The sequence below is a fragment of the Panthera uncia genome, chromosome B1 (genome assembly GCF_023721935.1).
Source record: "Panthera uncia isolate 11264 chromosome B1, Puncia_PCG_1.0, whole genome shotgun sequence".
Lineage (NCBI taxonomy): Eukaryota > Metazoa > Chordata > Mammalia > Carnivora > Felidae > Panthera > Panthera uncia.
In genome coordinates this window covers 162,644,972-162,662,418 of record NC_064811.1, presented here as the reverse complement: position 1 = coordinate 162,662,418, position 17,447 = coordinate 162,644,972, and the positions used below count along the sequence as shown (strand labels likewise).

General features: G+C 38.6%; 1 protein-coding gene and 1 long non-coding RNA gene across 8 annotated transcripts in view; one reads left to right on the top strand and one right to left on the bottom strand.

Annotated features, from left to right (window-relative positions):
• The window catches only part of LOC125923858 (uncharacterized), a 56,856-nt gene extending 53,757 nt beyond the window's left edge, over window positions 1-3,099 (top strand). Inside the window, exon 3 of the long non-coding RNA XR_007458174.1 lies at window positions 748-3,099. This is a non-coding gene — a long non-coding RNA (uncharacterized LOC125923858). The remainder of the gene's footprint in view (window positions 1-747) is intronic.
• The window catches only part of PSD3 (pleckstrin and Sec7 domain containing 3), a 796,552-nt gene that overhangs the window by 643,512 nt on the left and 135,593 nt on the right, over window positions 1-17,447 (bottom strand). The gene's annotated exons all lie outside the window — the stretch shown is intronic.

Genomic DNA, 17,447 nt, shown 5'->3' with positions numbered 1-17,447 from the left:
TTCTGTATGCCACCTACCCTGCAACCCCATTTTAGCAGAGACCACAAAAACAGAATGGTCAGGGACTAAGTCATGGGCACTTCTCTGCACCCAAATGGACCCAGCTGTGGCTGAGTCTGCACCATCATGCCGGGAACCAGACCAGGGAATTGGCACACAGCAGGGTTCAACAACGGAATGACCATACCCAGGCTTGTAGCTTCCGTAGACTGCCTTCACTCTTGTAGGAAGATGGTTTCCGTGCCCTCCAGCTCTATTGCTGCTTCTGCAGAGAATGCAGCTCAAAGTTAAAAACAGGGAAATAACGAGAAGGATGAGGAATACAGGACATGCCAAGGCCCAGCAACTCACTATTTCCAACAGCAGCAGTAGCAGCTGCTGCTGAACAAAAACTAGCCTGAGCAGGAGGGGGAGAGATTTAAGTTTTTCGGAAAGTCTAAGATTTAAAGCAGTATCAGGTTGCACTGGGATATTTTACTTGAGGAGATCAAATAGATTCCCCTTTCTCCTCCCTCAGTACCTAAGCAAGGAAGTTATGACGGCAAGTTTATTATCAGTTACTCAAAAAATTAAAATTTTTCTATGTTTTGTGGAATGCTGACTTGAAACCTTTAGTCACTCCCACAACAAAAGAAAGAAAGGTTAGGTAACAGATTAGGGAGATAACAAAGGGAGAGAAATAGGAAAGAAACAATTCATAGAAAGTTCAAGGCTTTTCTTTGTCTTGGATCATTCTCTTTTCTCCAGCCTGCCAGAGTCCCCTTCAGCTCTGTTCAGCTAGCCTCCAGTCCAGGGTGCCCGCTCCGCTGCCTTTTGTCTCCTATAACCATGGGAACTCGTATTTTGCACCAGGCCTAGTACTTCATTCCAAGCAACTGTGCTGAGGACCAAAGGATTAGCAAATCTGCTTAGGCTGCCATCAAATCTGTGCCTGAGGTGAGTGCTTTTGACCAAGACAGCCCTAAATGTCACTGACCTTTCAAATGATAGCAATTATATTATATTATGATGTTTGGAGGGCCCTAACTCCCTGAAATGTTAGGTTTTGTTGAGCTGGGGTTTGTTTTCTTCCTTATTTGCAAATAATGTCAGCGGAAGGAAGTGAATACATTTTGAAGTTTGGGGATTTAAGGAGTATGTGGTTTCAGGTGACTAGAGGAAACTTGGAAAAAAAAAAAAAAACTTTAACATTTAATTGAGTTTCCAAGAAGTAGTTTTAAAAATATCTATCTAGAGATTTTGCCATCAATGCCTCTTATTTATCAATACATAAAAAATATCTGTAGCTTCACTTATAGGATTATTGGTTTCCTAATATGTATAGCCACAGAGATCTGTAGATCTTATACATAGCTCAACACTAACATTAATATATGTCAATAAATCTTGTTACTTTGAAATATGCTTCCCTAATGAAGCCAAATTGATCATCGTTTCAATTACACATATTTTTTGATAGGATGAAATTCTTCTTTAATGATTTCCTCAATTATAAGGTTAACTAAAGGAGGAAAGAGGGAAATGAAAGATGATACATGGAAACAACCAGTCATGCAAAGGCATGAAGCTTAAGAATGGCAAGTGGCTCAGAAGCTGCCTGTCCCTGGTTATCTAGATATCTTCTTTGGCAAGGTAACAGCAACCTCTTGTTGAAGGCTCCTGGCTTCTATCTACTCTTACTGGCCCTTTCTTTGTCCTCTTTTAATCAGTCACAAAACACAGTGGGGCACATTCATTAGCCAGGGTTTTCTTTATAGCCTGGGTACACTTTGCAGTCATCAGCCAGGTGCCAGCCTCCACCAGTGGCATCTGATCATGCTTCACTTGTCTGCACCCCTTCCCATTTTCTTATGCCAGCTTAGAATTTCTTAAAAAGAAATAAATGAAATCCTAGTTGGCAGTCCTTCCCCCTACCTCCCCCTAGCCACACCACACTTACAAAACAAAAAAGCAAAAGAAATAAAGTAATTTAGTTGGTCAAGTTCTTAATTTATTTTTATTTTTTAACATTTATTTATTACTGAGAGACAGAGAGACACAGAGCATGAGCAGGGGAGGGGTAGAAAGAGGGGAAGACACAGAATCTGAAGCAGGCTCCAGGCGCTGAGCTGTCAGCACAGAGCCCAACGTGGGGCTCGAATTCACAAACTGCGAGATCATGACCTGAGCTGAAGTCGGTCGCCTAACCAACAGAGCCACCCAGGCGCCCCGGTCAAGATCTTTATAGTTAGAGAATATTTTGGAAAATAAAAAAAGGACATGGTTAATAACTTAATCATGGGTGACAAGATATAATTAACAAAATGACTCAACCAACAAGCATGTTAGCTTGCAAATCAAGAGTAAACAGGTATTATTATTTTCCTTTTTTCTGGTAAGTTTGCTAAATTATACATTTAAAAATATCACTTTTGAGACCTTATACACACAGCTAACCCAGCTTAGAATGTTCTCCTTCTTACCCTTTATTTTTAACTCCTCTTCCCTCCAGGTCATGTCCCATTCTCCTCCTTAAACTTGCTAACAGCTTTCACCTCCCATCCTGGGTAAAATTCCCCATATACAATTATATTTGCTCACCTAAATGCCTAACTTGCCCTCTTACTGCCTTCCCAGGGAAACTGTAAACTCCTTGAGGACATTCACCATTTCTGACACTTCTCTTGTTTCCTTCATTGCACCTCACATGTCCAGGGCACAAAAAACAAAAACAAAAACAAAACAAAAACACGATGTTTAAATATTCGGCTTGTGGCTATACAATGTATCTCTATGAGTAGGCAACTGAAAAGAAAATTACTATATATAGTCTATTACTGTAGACCGAGAGGCATCTTCCAGTGGTAGAAGTGAAGGCATTTCAGTTAACTTACTGAATCTTACAGTCATGCAGTGAGCCACATGGTAGTGTTTCCCTCACTATCCTGGTAGTTGTGAGAGAAAGATGAGTTAAGTGTGGTCAGAAGGATGCTTACAGTTGATGGGGTGATTATAAGGTCCAATTCCCATTTTGTAGATGAAGAAACTGAGGCTTAGAAAAGTAAAGTGGAAAAAATAATAGTGAAGTGACTCACCCAAGTCGTGCAGTTAAGAGCAACAATATTCTTATTTCCCTGGTTTCACCTCCTCATGTATCATCTGCACAATTTTTGTTGCATATGAATAATATATGTTCAATTCCTAATGTTTTTTACTTAAACAATTTAAGAAGAAATCTTTAGAATTATTATCAATAAATGGCAAACTGGTATCATTTCCTATAAGTAGAAGGTATATATTAATATTCTTTAAAATATATAACTTTTAAAATAAAAATAATAAAAGTTGTGTTACCATCTAAAGTGCACATTTTGGGGAAATAGTACCTTACCCCAAAATCTGTATTGACCAAGCAGATAGATTAGTAAGTATCTTACACAGGTGTTACTATGTATATATGGTATGACCTATATTTGAAAAATCGATCTTTTCAAAGTCATATCTATGTGATATGACTGTTTTTGCCCCAAATGCAAAAGAAAAGAAAATTCAGAACCATTCAAAATTAGTCAAGAAAAACATCTATTAGCCCTGCAAAAGTAAAGGTGCTAATACATATTCAACAAAGAACAAAACTAAGAAATTAATTAGAAGGCATGCATGAGACAGTAAGATTTGAAGAACTCAGAGTTAGCCTAAAAAGGCAGAAAAAAACAGCACTAATTCCTACCTGGAAGTCTATTTAAACTTTGCTAAAATTAGAGTTGACAACTCTATTGACTTCGAAAAGATGATCCTATTTTTTTGTAGATAAAACACTATAGTTTCTGAATACTATAAACAATCAAGTTTATATTAACCTGAATATTTTCTAAATTGGGCATTCTAGTTACCTGATTGTAATTGTAATTTACGAAAGGTTAACCAAGAAATATTTTAATTTTAACCATCATTGTTAAGGGTAATTTTTGAAAATCTGAAGGCATAATTTTTTATAGGAGTTAGTACTGAATACCAAATGTAATGTCACTTTTCTTTGATTATTTCTGATAATGGGATGACTAAATCTTGGTTTTAAATGATTTCAGTTTCCTGAGCACCTGTCATGAAGTGACTCTTTGCTTTACTTATGCAATCCCTTTGACTCTTCCTACATTACAGCAAGACTGGTATTATTATCCTTTTTGTGCAGATGAATGAATTGAGCTATCAAGAAATTAAATAACCTGCCTGGAGACAAATAGTGAATGTAATAAGAACTCTCCCAGGCCCATCTGATTCCCAAATTCATGCTCTTAATCCCAAGAGTAGTAGAATTTGAATGTACAGAATCTTGGCCTGAGGTGCACAGTCAGCATGACATGTTTTAGTCTTAAAATATATGTCAGGTGTTTTTCTTTTTCTTTTTTTTTTTCTTTAACACTTTATTATCTGGCAATTTCCCTTATGCCTTAGATACAATACAAAAAGAAATTCAAGTTAATTGAGAAGTCCAGGTAGCTGACTTATAATTAATTACGCTTTAGTAGCATGCAATTCCTAATAATTAAAGATGCTCTGGTATGCACCTAGATAAAGTAATATTGGACACACTTAAATTGTTTCTTTTGAAGTCAAGGTGGAAACATTCTAATAATACTGAAGAATCTAAATGTTGCCCAGAAAATTCATCTCCTAAATGTTAAGTCATTCCCAGCTAAGAAATGTTTAAGTTAAACTTTTTAGAGCTGTGCTTAAAATGTCAGAAATAAAATTACTCCCTTCTGCTATTATAATATTTATTATTCCCACTTTTCCCCTAAAAAGTAATTCTAAGTATTGAGAAAAAGAACCTGCTAGAATCAATGCCTTTGTAACTTTAGCTAGAATAATTCTATTATTAAAACAGTGAATATTCACTATTATTGCCATCTGATAGATATCAGGTAGAATTTTATTAAGATCATTATAGAGTTTTATTACTCAAAGCTTATTAGAAAATTAGATTATGCCATCTATCTTACTTATGAGAAAATTTTACTTCAGAGAAATTCTATTTCTCACAAACCCTAATACCTCTGGCTGTATATAAACCATCCCATCTCCTTCTTTTCTGAATGATAAAGCAGCTTGTTTTTCTTTTACAAACACATTATTATCTTGAGGAACAGAGGGACAATGAGAAACTCCCTCCCAAGAGTAGTAACCAGTTGATGCTTTCTTCCAGTGCAATTTCACACAGTCCATCAAGACCTGCAGGATCTGACGCAGCCTTTGTCTCCAGGCTTGTCTGTCGTTTCTTCTACCCCAGAGTCAGCAAAGAACATGGTGTGTAACTACCTGCACTCATATCAGGTGTCTCCAACTCTCCAACTGCTGTTAACCTTTTCACTGCTTTGATTTTTTTTTTTTTTTTTTTTTTGTCTGTAAGTAGAAACAATAATAGACCCTGCCTGATGGGGCTCTTGTGAAGTTTAGATGAAATAATGCACATAACATGATGACATATGATAAATACTCAGTAATGTTAGCTGTTATTATTAATCTGGATAGTTACTCCTGGCAAAAAACTTTTCTTACCCACTCAAACAAGGATGGGTGCCCCCATTTTACATTTCTGTAGAATCTTGTCCTTCCTTGTAATACTCATCATACTTTTAAATACTTATTTAAGGTCTGTGTTCTCAGCTAGATTATATACACTTCAAGAACAAATCTGGTTTTATGATTATTACTAATATCCATTATGTCTAGCACACAGCCTACAAAGGAATATCTGTTAAATGAATGAAAGTTAATGCTAAAGCTATAAGACTGATGAGTTCTTTGGGAAGACATTCAATTATCTCAATTATCATTTTTAAAAATTGGTCAATTTGAAGGAATTATTGAGAGAAATAGGCATTGTGCTACATCTTAGTTTGTGATATGATTCAGAGGAAAACATAATAACAGTAGTGACACCTACTTTATAGTGCTTTATAGTATATTCATACCTATAATTCCATTCCAGAAGCTCACAGAATATTAGAGATGGAAGACACTCCAGAGTCATCGCATCCAAATCTTCATTTGAGAGATAAGGAAACCAAAAGCCGTCATTGCACCAAGAGTCACTGAGTTCTCCAAAACACGTCCCACAAGAAAGGGCATCAGAAAAGCCCTTGGACTCTAACCACGCATTCGATGAGCTCACAAGTCTGAACCATAAGTTTCCTGAGCATCACTTAAATAGCTTGTGAAAGGACAGGAAATCCCACAAAAATGGGCAGACAGAAATAGAAGATGGAATTACAATTCAGTGGTCCACACAGAGTCTTTCCTAGTGTGTCTTGAGCCAGCAGCAAAGGGTGGCACTCAAGGCTCAGGGTGAAGTGAAGCACAGTAAGCTAGGTGAAGCAGCCGTCCATGTAGGACTCATTTCCTGCTTTGAGCCAAATGGGTTTATCAAACGCAGCCCTCTGTACTGTTTTCTGGCCAGCATGGAGAAATGCACCTGACATCTGCCTATGCATTCTGTCTTTTTTGCCAAATGCAGGGATCTCCCTTTAGCTTTCAACATGGAACACCCGGAATCAGATGGAAAATCCCTCCATTAGTCAAGTACATGGGAAATGCTCTCTGATAATGCTGTGGAAGAGAATGATCGTCCACATACACAAAAGTTCAATTAAGTTCATTTGTTCATGGCTCAAGCTTATGTGCTAGGACTCAGGACTGACTGCCCAGTACCCTGACTTTGGCTCCTCTGCAGCCTGCATACAGAGCTGTAGGGGCCAAGGGCAGGCTGCCCAAAATGTACCACTTTGGCATATTGATTATTTTGAATAAAAGTTACTTAAGAGATAGCTTGTGCAAGAAGGACACTCACACAGTCCCCCGTCCCCCTGAAAGCAGGAAATAAATCTCCCTTGTGAAAGCTACCCTCCCTGCACAAGAAATAAAGAGACATCCTAATTGCCAGAGATAGGAAATTTAGAGCCAAGAAGGCTGTGTGAACAACCCTTGTTACTTTTTACTAATTTACTACCACAGCCCAAATTCTGTTTAGAATTCCTTACTAATTGAAGTTCCTAAAGCTAAGTTTTCTTTGTCCTGTCAATGCCTCACAGATTTATTGTTTCTTTGGGTAAAAAGTATAAAAACTGCTTGCTCTGGTCATTTCTTTGGGTCTCAATTTCATTATTGGGTCTCTGTGTGTACCTAATGCAACTGGGTTTTTTTCATGTTAATCTGTCTCATGTAAATTTAATTCTTATTTTTTCATTTTAGAGAGAGGGAGAGTACACAAGTGGGGGAGAGGGGCAGAGGGAGAGAGAGAGAGAGGGAGAGAATCTCAAGCAGGCTCCACATTCAGTGCACAGCCTGACACAGGGCTTAATTCCACGACCCAGGGATCGTGACCTGAGCCGAAATCAAGAGTTGGACTCTCAACTGACTCGGCTACCCAGGCAACCCTGTAAATTTCATTCTTAGTCCAGCTAGAAGGATCTTGGACCCAGGAAAATTTTTTTCTCCCCTTCAGGGGATACCTGACAGAGGTCCCAGAACACCTGAGGAGAATGGGTGACCCAGTGGGATACTTAGTAATAGCAGAGTTGAAATGGGGGAAGTTGAAAGGTCAAGGACCTTTAAAAAAAACACACACACACACAAATTCACACTCAGTCTTTATTTTTCACTTTTCTTTTCCTTCTTGATAGCAAGTGGGGGCAGGACAAAGATCTGGCTTGGAAGACGAGTGACATGCCTTGGTGCAGTGACACACAAACCATCCAGAGTTGGGCTTGCTGTGACTTTTGGTGGTGCTTTCTCCTGGGCACCTCTCCCTCTCATAGGGTGATCTGGACAGGTGAGCCTTCCAGGAAGTCCTTCTCACCATCCCCTGTCACTGTCCTGAGGGTTCCCTCCTCCAAATCCTTGTTATGCTTCATAAATCTATAAAAAAATGTCTAAGTTTCCATCATATGTTGCCCACAGTTCTGATGGAGATTGTTCACACACCTTGAATTAATGTCAAGCTAACACAGGACAAGTTGTTTTAAACTGTCTAAACTCAGCAGAAGAATAGCCACCCAGCATCATAATTATTTACTTTCAGCAGCTTGAATGCAAGTGTCATTAAATCTTTACAACAGTTCTGGTGAATGCCTTTCATTTTCATCAGTAGTTCCAAAGAATTACACAAGGGAGCTTTTCAATTTAATATGAACGGTAAATCATATGCATGCTGTGGGATCTATTGGCCTGTAAAAACTGACTGAAGCAGTTTCCACAAGGGCTTATCTTATTTGAAATAATTTAGGAACCAAGCCTTATTCTTCTTATGGGGGAAAGGGAAGGAAGGGAATAGGAGAATTGGACAAAGGGGCCAGCCAAGTAGCCAGTCAATCAGACTCAACAGAAGTGCTTGGGTAGAAACTGTACTTATACAGAATTCAACCAATTATGTACCCATTATGTGCAGGTCTGTGCATATGTGGATCCCACCTTCTAGTAAAGTAAAGGAGATTCGATTTGTACAAAAATACGTGAAACTAGGTAACACTAGGTAACATTAGGTAAAACTAGGTAATACTTGAAACTATAAGTAACAGGGTCATCTGTGATTATTATAATACTTATAATTTAGTAAGAACCTTATCTACTATGTGCAAGAAATGTGCAAGTGCTTGACATCCTCTATAAAAAGGATGCTCACAACAATGGAGGGGTACAAAGAAAGTGAGGCCCAGAGAAGTTAAGTAACTTGCCTGAAATCACTTAGCTGGCTGAGTACAAGTGGACTCCAAACAAGGACAAGTTGCCAAGTACACCTCCAACCAAGGGTTGCTAGATAAAATATAGGACACCAATAAATTTGAATTTCAGATAACAACAGTTATACTGAAAAGTATAAGTATGTCCCAAATATTGCTGTTTTTGTTTGCTAAATCTGGCAGCCCTACTCCAAACCTCATCTTATAAGGTAAAGTAAGGAATTCAAGATTACAAGGGATGGAGCACCTGGGTGGCTCAGTTGGTTAAACCTCCGACTTTGGCTCAGATCAGTGTCTCACGGCTTGTGAGTTCAAGTCCCATGTTGGGCTCTGGGCTAACAGCTCAGAGCCTGAAGACTGCTTCTGAATATGTATCCCCCTCTCTCTCTGCTCCTTCCATGCTCAGGCTTTGTCTCTCCTAAATCTCTTGGAATTTCCTAAAGGACGTCCTTTGTTACGTTAATGAAGTAACTTCTGGAAAGCCCCTAGGGTGAGGGATGGTCCTTAAGGAAATAACCTGTGATTAGAGTTGGAAAGTTTAGTCCACTGCCCCATTCTCACACCTCCAGGGAGGGGATAGGGGCTGGAGACTGAGTTCAAATACCAATGGTTGATTTGATCAGTTGTACCTGTGCAATTAAGCCACCATAAAAACCAGAAAAGATGGGGTTCAAAGAGCTTTTGGGTTGGTGAACACTAGAGATTTTGGGGAGAGTGGCATGTCTTCCTGGAGAGGGCATGGAAGCTCCAAGGCATTTCCCCATACCTCACCCTGTGATCTCTTCCATTTGGCTGTTCCTGAGTTATATCCTTTTATAAGAAACCAGTCAGTGATCTAGTAAGTAAACTGTTTCTCTGAGTTCTGTGAGTTGCCCTAGCAAACTAATTCAACCCAGCCAGTAAGTCAGAAGCAAAGGTGACAATCTGGTCTGGCATCTAAAATGGGGGAAGTGGGGCAGTCTTGTAGTACTAAACCCTTAATCTGGGATCTGACGCTAGCTCCATGTAGTGTCATAATTGAGTTGCATTGCAGGGCACCCAGCTGGGGTAGAAGAATTGTTTGGTGTTGTGGGAAAAACCTCCACACATTGGAGTTTGTAGCAGAACTAGATCATTGTTCTGGGCATTCCTGCCCTATTTCAGATGAATCATGATGTTACAAGAAGCTTAAGAATTAGATAAAATTGTCATGTAAATAGTATTTGTTTTCAATATTTGTTTTTAGTATGATATGCCTAGCAATGTTAAAACATTTTCCCCTGAACCCAGTCATTGCAATTAATACTATCATATTAATATGTCATGTAAATTTTAAAACACAAAATAAAAATTTTAAAAGATGAGAGAAAAACATAAAAAGGGGTACAACAATCTTTTTCTTTCTGTACCAAACAGATTGTCTTGTGCACCCGACTTTGCAAATCGTTGCGCACTTTGGACACATCCTTGTCCTGGACAACACTTGTAAATAATTAATACTTACTGAAGACCTATGTGCAGTTTTTCTCACTTGGCCCTTATATCAGTTCTAGAGTTCCTATTTCTTGCCTTTAGTGAACATTTGGAGTTAGAGGCTCCGTCAAAAGATCGACAGCTTGCCAAGTCCCACGCTAACCAGCAGAATGAAGACTTACAGAGCCCACTGTCTTTCAGCCCAGTTGCCTTTCAGGTAGAGTGCCTGAGAAGCAGGCTGGGGTGGATGTGGCTGCAACAGCTGCTAGTGTGATAGGAGAAGATAGGATTCAGTAGGCAGAGAGGGAAAGATTAGGGCCTGAGGTCCTCAGGTGGGAAAAAAACACCTATTTTGGAACAATGCTGAGAGTGTCTGACCTCAGCAAGTCCCCTCAGGCATAAGGTTTCTCTTAAGAATGTAACACACCCCACCTACTTTCCCTTAGGTTCCCCCTCTGGAATTTGACAAGAGACCTAACTATGGCCATAGGCCATCCCTCATACAATGGAAACAAGCCAATCAGGAATGGACAACCCAGCACCTAGAGCTATCAAGCCAATAAGGGTAGAACCTGAGAAGGAACAAGGGGAAAGGGAAGGGGAAGTGGCTGACCAGAGAACCTTATTAAACAAGAACCCTTGCCTATAATCCTTGGGCAGTCACTTTTGAATGTCCCCTCTCTGTAAAGAGAGCTTTCCTACTGTTCTTCCTTTCTAATCTTATATTCTAATAAACTTTTGCCTGCTGCTTATTTTGTGTCCACCTCTTCATTCTTTGAAGCTGTGAGACAACAAATCCCCAGTTTTGTGGTAAAGAATCCTGGAAAACAAGAAGCTGGAGTGATACTCTCTCCACCTTACTGAAGGAACTCCAGATAATGTTTGCCAGTTGTCACATAGTTAATATGTTTGTGTTGGAATTTGAACTTTGGTTGCGGGACCTGTGCTTTTTCCTGCTTTACTATACTGTTTAAGATGGCCCTGAACTCAGAGACACCTTGGTGGCTCAGTTGGTTAAGTGGCTGACTTTGGCTCAGGTCATGATCTTGTGTTCATGAGTCAAGCCCCGCATTGGGCTCCGTGCTGACAGCTCAGAGCCTGGAGCCTGCTCCAGATTCTGTGTCTCCCTCTCTCTGCCCCCCCCCCCCCCGCTTGTGCTCTCTCTCTCTAAGAATAAACATTAAAAAAAAATTGCTGTGAACTCAAACCCAAGTATAAATGAAGGTTGGTATTCCCTCCTAAAAATTAAAAAAAAAAAAAAAAAGAAAGAAAGAAAGAAAGAAAAAGAAAGAAAGAAAGATAAAAGAGGACACTGGAACTAACCAAGCAACTTGAATCAAGGATGTTGAATCCAGAGAACCAACATAGTTTATCAATAAATTTTTGTAAAATCCAAATTTTCCTTAACTCTTTCCTTTTTACTTAGGCAAGACAGACCCAGTCTTAGTGTTTTATTTTTACATGTGGTCTAATAATTAAAAATCTCTCTAAACCATCTTGACTGGCAGAATAATTTATTGACACCAATTTGTGAATTTTTTCCTTATTTTTTTCCAGTTCCCCTCCCTTTAAGCCAAGTCCCTTGCTGTGCCTTGGGGAGGTTTATATGTCAAGGAACAGTGTCCCTCAAGACATTTCTCTTCTGTTAGAAGATGCTAAAGATGCTGAAACAAGTGTCTGGGAGAGGAGGGTGTTGGCCTGAGCCTGGCAAGTATAAAGAGAATCCTGATTAATTCTGGGGGCTGCTCAGAGGCAGTACCCTGGGGGAAGTTTTAAGCTGGAGAGCGGCAGAAATTAAAGGGAAGGTGGGTGTTTATGAAATGACTTGAAGTTAGTCAGGATTTTACAGGCTTCAATATTTTTCCTCCCACTTCCTAACCTTGTTTAGGACTCGGAGGCAAATTACTTCACTCTTCCAAGTACAGAGAGCTCTCTTGTTTTCCTGAAGATTTCTATGCTTCAATACTTTTCCTTTTCTCAAGGTCCCATAAGTTGTGGCCTGCAGTAGATGATGACTTAATAGAGAACTCAGATATTAGGTATGTAACACAAACGTTATGATTAAACAAGGAAAATAATAGCCTTTATGTTTATATTTGGTGGTGGAAGGAATCTTTATTCAGACCTACAGGGAGAGGGACCTCTACTTCCTTTCCCCTACTTCTGACTTGTCTACTTCCTATGTGTTACTCTTCTAGAAGCACAGAGGGAGTCCAGACCCCAGGCCCAAGTTCACAGAAGCAATGGAGTTGCCAGACCTGAAAGCACACAGCCTAGAATGAGAGGCAGTTTGGCAAAGGTTAGGATGGATGGAGAACTGGTGATTGAAGTTGGAGGTCCCCAGCATCTATGTACTCTGTGCCAGGTATGGGTCCAAGCGCTTTATATTTATATTAGAACTAAATTATTATTTTCTATCAAGTAGGTACTCACCTCACCTCTATTTTACAGATGAGGAAATTGAGGTACAGAGAGATTTGTAACTCATCCAAGGCTACCCAGCTAGGAAGGTGCAGGCAGAGCCGAGACTCACACTTGGAGTCTGGCTCCAGGTTCTGTGCTCTTCAACACAGTGCTAAGCTGACCATGCACTCACTGAAGGAACAGGTAAATGCAAGAATTCATGAATGCTTTCATATCATGGAAACTTCTTGACCAGTGGCCCAATTTTAGTGGACAGAGAGCCCTGAGAATATCTGGGACTGAATTTATTGCTAGTCCAGGAAGGTGGGGTATTGGAGGAAGATTTTAATGTGATTTTATTAAAAATAACAAAATGATAACTGCTGTAGTTATAGTTCATGAATAGATTATTTTCTTCTTTTTCCTGGTATTAACAGAATAGGAACCAATTTTTTCATAAGGTTAAGTCTGTTCCACCTGCAGTATAGGCCAGACTAGTTTGCCAAGGGAAGGATATTAACGTTATGAATTCTTTGGTCTATCTTCATGATTAAGGGCCTAAGAGGTCTCAATAATCATTTTGTCAGGGAAGAAAGGTGCAGAAAAGCCAATCTATACATTACTATTGTGAACTGACATATTGTTATAGTGTCACAAAGTTCTAACCCTCGTTTTTGTTCAGGGATTACAGTCTGCCCTCTCTCAACCTGGATACCAGCTTTGGTTTGTTGTCTGAATGACAGAATCCTTCATGTACCACAGGCAAGACTGTGGTCCTTCCAAAAGGTGCTGCATTCAAAGAAGCATCCCAAGCCCAGCCTCCCCTCCCCATGTCCCTGCACACTCTGACCAGGAAATTGCTTCAGATTCCCTGACTTTGATTAAGCTTATAGGACCCATTCCTGTGTTTCTGCAGTCTCCTATCAACAACACTTGCAAAGTGGCCTTAATCAGTTGTCATCACTGCTTGCCCCTCCCCCCACCCTGCAAAAGGAAATCTTCCAGGGTGAGGAGAAATCTTCTTGGTCTGGTGGGAGTCTACCTTTCTCTAACACACAAACATGGTAGTCTGTGTCCAGATTTTCTGGTCCTGACTTCAAATTTTCCAATGTTGCATTAAATTACGCATATTTTTATGCTAAAATATGTGTTTCTTTTCATGGTATTTTATTCAGTAAATGTAGCTTATTATTTTAAATTTATTTTTTATACTTCTGAATAAAAGGTATAAACTTACAACCCAGAAATCTTAATTTTCAGTTAGGAAAACATTCACTCTATGTGTATATGATTGGATTATGTTCTTTATTAAAGCATAAGGAAATTCACACCTGAACCCAGGAGAAACTCCAAATGCAAACCTTCTTTACATTCTGTCAATCAGCCACAATTTTCCTGCCTTCACTCAGATGGCCCATGAAGCCCATCTCCAGTATGAGATGCCCTGACAATATGGAACAGAGATGGTGACTTTTCACCTCAAATCATGATGTGCAGATAGTAACTTTCACAACTTTCTTATTTGGTCATCACTCGAGTGTAAGCCTATACTGATTAATACACAAAGTTATAACCCTTTGTCTGTATTCTGCTGATGTTTCTTGCATATGTCTAAAAATGCCTCTTTGTATATATGTTTGTCTGCCTCAAACTTCAAGCTTATAGAAAGCAGGAAAAGAATCTTCCTCCTGTTTAATGTTTACAAAAAGAACCAACAGAAACATTAAAAAAATTCATTTAGTAATGCTTAGAGTAACTTAGGTAGTCAATAGTATAATTCCATCTAGTTGGATTTATGTAATAGTTTTTTTCTCAAAGGGCTTCAGAGGCTACAAACAATAAAACAACCCAATAAATGCACAGAAGCTAGCCAGCCATAAATGGTTCACAAAACAGTATAAAAAGGTGGAAGAGCAGTTTGTAGCGAATTGTAAGAAAAAGTTCACCTACTAAAACAGATTGAGGATGAAAATGGAAAGAATTTTGCCATTAGCTTTCTCAAATGGCATGAAAAGTAGGGATGATTATTTATGGTGAAAATATTTATTTTATAGGTTATTCAAGGCATGGAGTAAAGCTGGCTCTTTAGGACAATAGTTACTACTATTGAGGGGACATTTTTCACAAAGATTATTTGCAAAGTAGACCTAGGAAATTAGGTCAACAAGCTGAGCCAAAGAGAAATATTACTGTAATTCCTTGGCCACAGGCCCACCCGAGAGCACTAGTTTAAGCCACAAGAGAAATATATTTTCATAAATATACCACTATGCTAAATTTATGACCCCAAAGGTAGTTTGAAATTTTATTCTACTTTGGATTGAATAAAATCCACTCCAACAGTGCCAACTACCACTGGTACCTGACAAGTCACCAGCCTGGATGCATCATAAGTAATGCCTTACAAATGTGAAGTGCAGGGAACGGAGGGATGTGAGGGAAGAACTGAAGGAATTAGTGAAAGAGGAGGTCACTTAGAGTGGCTTTGCCATAGACAACCTAGAGGTTATATTTATGGAGCACCTATTATGTGCAATGCATTTTATAATGATACAGAAGAGAGAGAAAGTTTTTCTGTTTACATACTAAACATTGTTATCCTAAACAAAATCAAACATTTCAAGATTACAAATATTGAGAGGACCTGCTCATATTGTCTATCATTAGTATGCAGTTTCATTCAGGGAAATCTCAAATACTTGAGTAACGAGTATTCTCCCCTCCTCCACCTGTCTTAATACTTCATGAATTTATCGTGCCTCTACAGTTCAGAGCTAAAGGACTTTGGGGAAAAAATTAGAGCTCTCTATCATCCAGAGGAAGTTAAATTGTGTGCCTCAAGGATTTTTTGATAAGATTAGGAAGTGGGCAAGAATATTAAATTCTCTAATCTGCAGAGTAACTGTAGGGCAGTTACTTCATAAATGCACCCATCCTTCCCTTAACTTCTGCATTTCTTTCCTGTTTAAAACTCTCCAAAAGCTCCCCATTGTACTTAGAATAAAATTCTAACTTCTTATCTGAGTCTATGAAGCTCTACATGATCTATCCTTGCCTATGGCTTTGACTTTTCTAGTAACTTATGCTCACTATTGATCTGCAGGTACATGGGATTCTTGTGTTAATCCTTGCCTTGAACCTTCCCCTCCCTGATCTTCCATGGTTGGCTCCTGCCTGTCATTCAAGTCTTACTTCAAAAGTCACCTTCCCCATGAGGCCAATTCTCACTTTCAAACTAAACTTCATTCTTATGCAGATTACTTCACCACTTCCTTCTGTTTTATTTTCTTCCAAGCACTTGTCACAATCTGAAGTTGTATGTTCATGTCTTGTTTACTTGTTTCATTTCCTGCTCCCACCAGAATATATAAGCAAGGACTTTTTCCTATTCATTGCTGTATCCCCAGTGCCTGGAATAGTGCCTGCCAGATAGTTAATGATCAAGAAATATTTATTGAATGAATGAGTCCAGAAATTATTTCTTTAGCAACTATTCATCCAGATTGTGACCATAGTTATAGAAAGCAGAAGTACCATGTCTGAACACACAAAATCAGAAGAAAAAAAGTCCGTATTAAAACTCATGAGATTTCCTGCTAGATGAGCCACTCAACCCCTCACAAAGAGCATTTTTACTTTTACTTTACATAATTAACAAAGTTGATTTACAATTTAAACACATTTGTTATCTAGTTTCCTGGGTTGTGGTGGATTTTAAAAGTACATTAGATGTAGGCACATTAATAATAGCAAGAAGGAATAGGCCAACATGTAGGAAATTGAAAAATTACTAAACAGCAATAAGAACTCACACAGCAGAATATTTGGGGGCATTATGCATAAAAGCAAATAGTCTTACTGATGTAAAGTTGCCAACAAACAATACTACTATTGTAGTAATTACTCAAGTTATCAAGAAAATTATATTATGTTGTATATACATCTAAAGAAACAAGGAAATAGTAAATATCAAGTGTTTCTTAGAAAACACTTTACCCAAATTTTATTTTTTATTGCTATTTTAAAGGCTAAGCAATATTTGGTTTTCTGAGAGAATGATTTCTGTGGAACATGTTACAGAAATTCCCTCCTTTCCTCCCTCCCTCCCTCTGTTCCTTCTTTCATTCCTTCTCTCCTTCCTTCCTTCCTTCCTTCCTTTTCCCCTTCTCCTTTCCTTTCCTCCAACTTTTCTACACAATGAGAAATGTGTAGCTAACCATGTCCCTTATAGCTTGGATATATAGAAAGCACAGATCCAAATCTGACTTTCAAAAATACCAACTCTGTGGACCTTTATGGCATTTTTTGTTGTTGTTGTTTTCCTGATTTTGACGTGATCTTTTCTCCATCTTGATCCTTATTTATAATTTCCTAGACCTGATTATTTATTCCTATTTACCTTTACCTTTGCCGTTATTTTTATTTATTATTTGTGCTATAGCTGCAGTGCACTTGAAATCCTTTATGGAAAAGATTGAGTGTATATGAACAAGCTCTTGTGAGATCTTTCTGCTTATGACATGGGATAAATGGTGTGACATTTTAATTGTTACTTTACCATACAATCAGTTTGAGAATTCAATAAAGAGAAGTAAATCTTCTTGCTGATAAAGTAGGATTTTCAAATGACAAAACATGCTTGAATAATGCCCTCATAATCTGCTGGACCTGGTAATTTAAAGGTTAATACAAATTCACACATCCTGAAAATTGAAAGTTAACTTCCAAAAAGTTAAAATTGACTAAATATAATCACAGGAAATATGCACAACACAAAGGGCAGCCAAAAAAGGAGTCGGAACTGCTGATTACTTTAGAATGAGGGAAAGGGAGCTTCCTAAAAACACAGCCCTGCAATAGCCCAACAATGTTAAC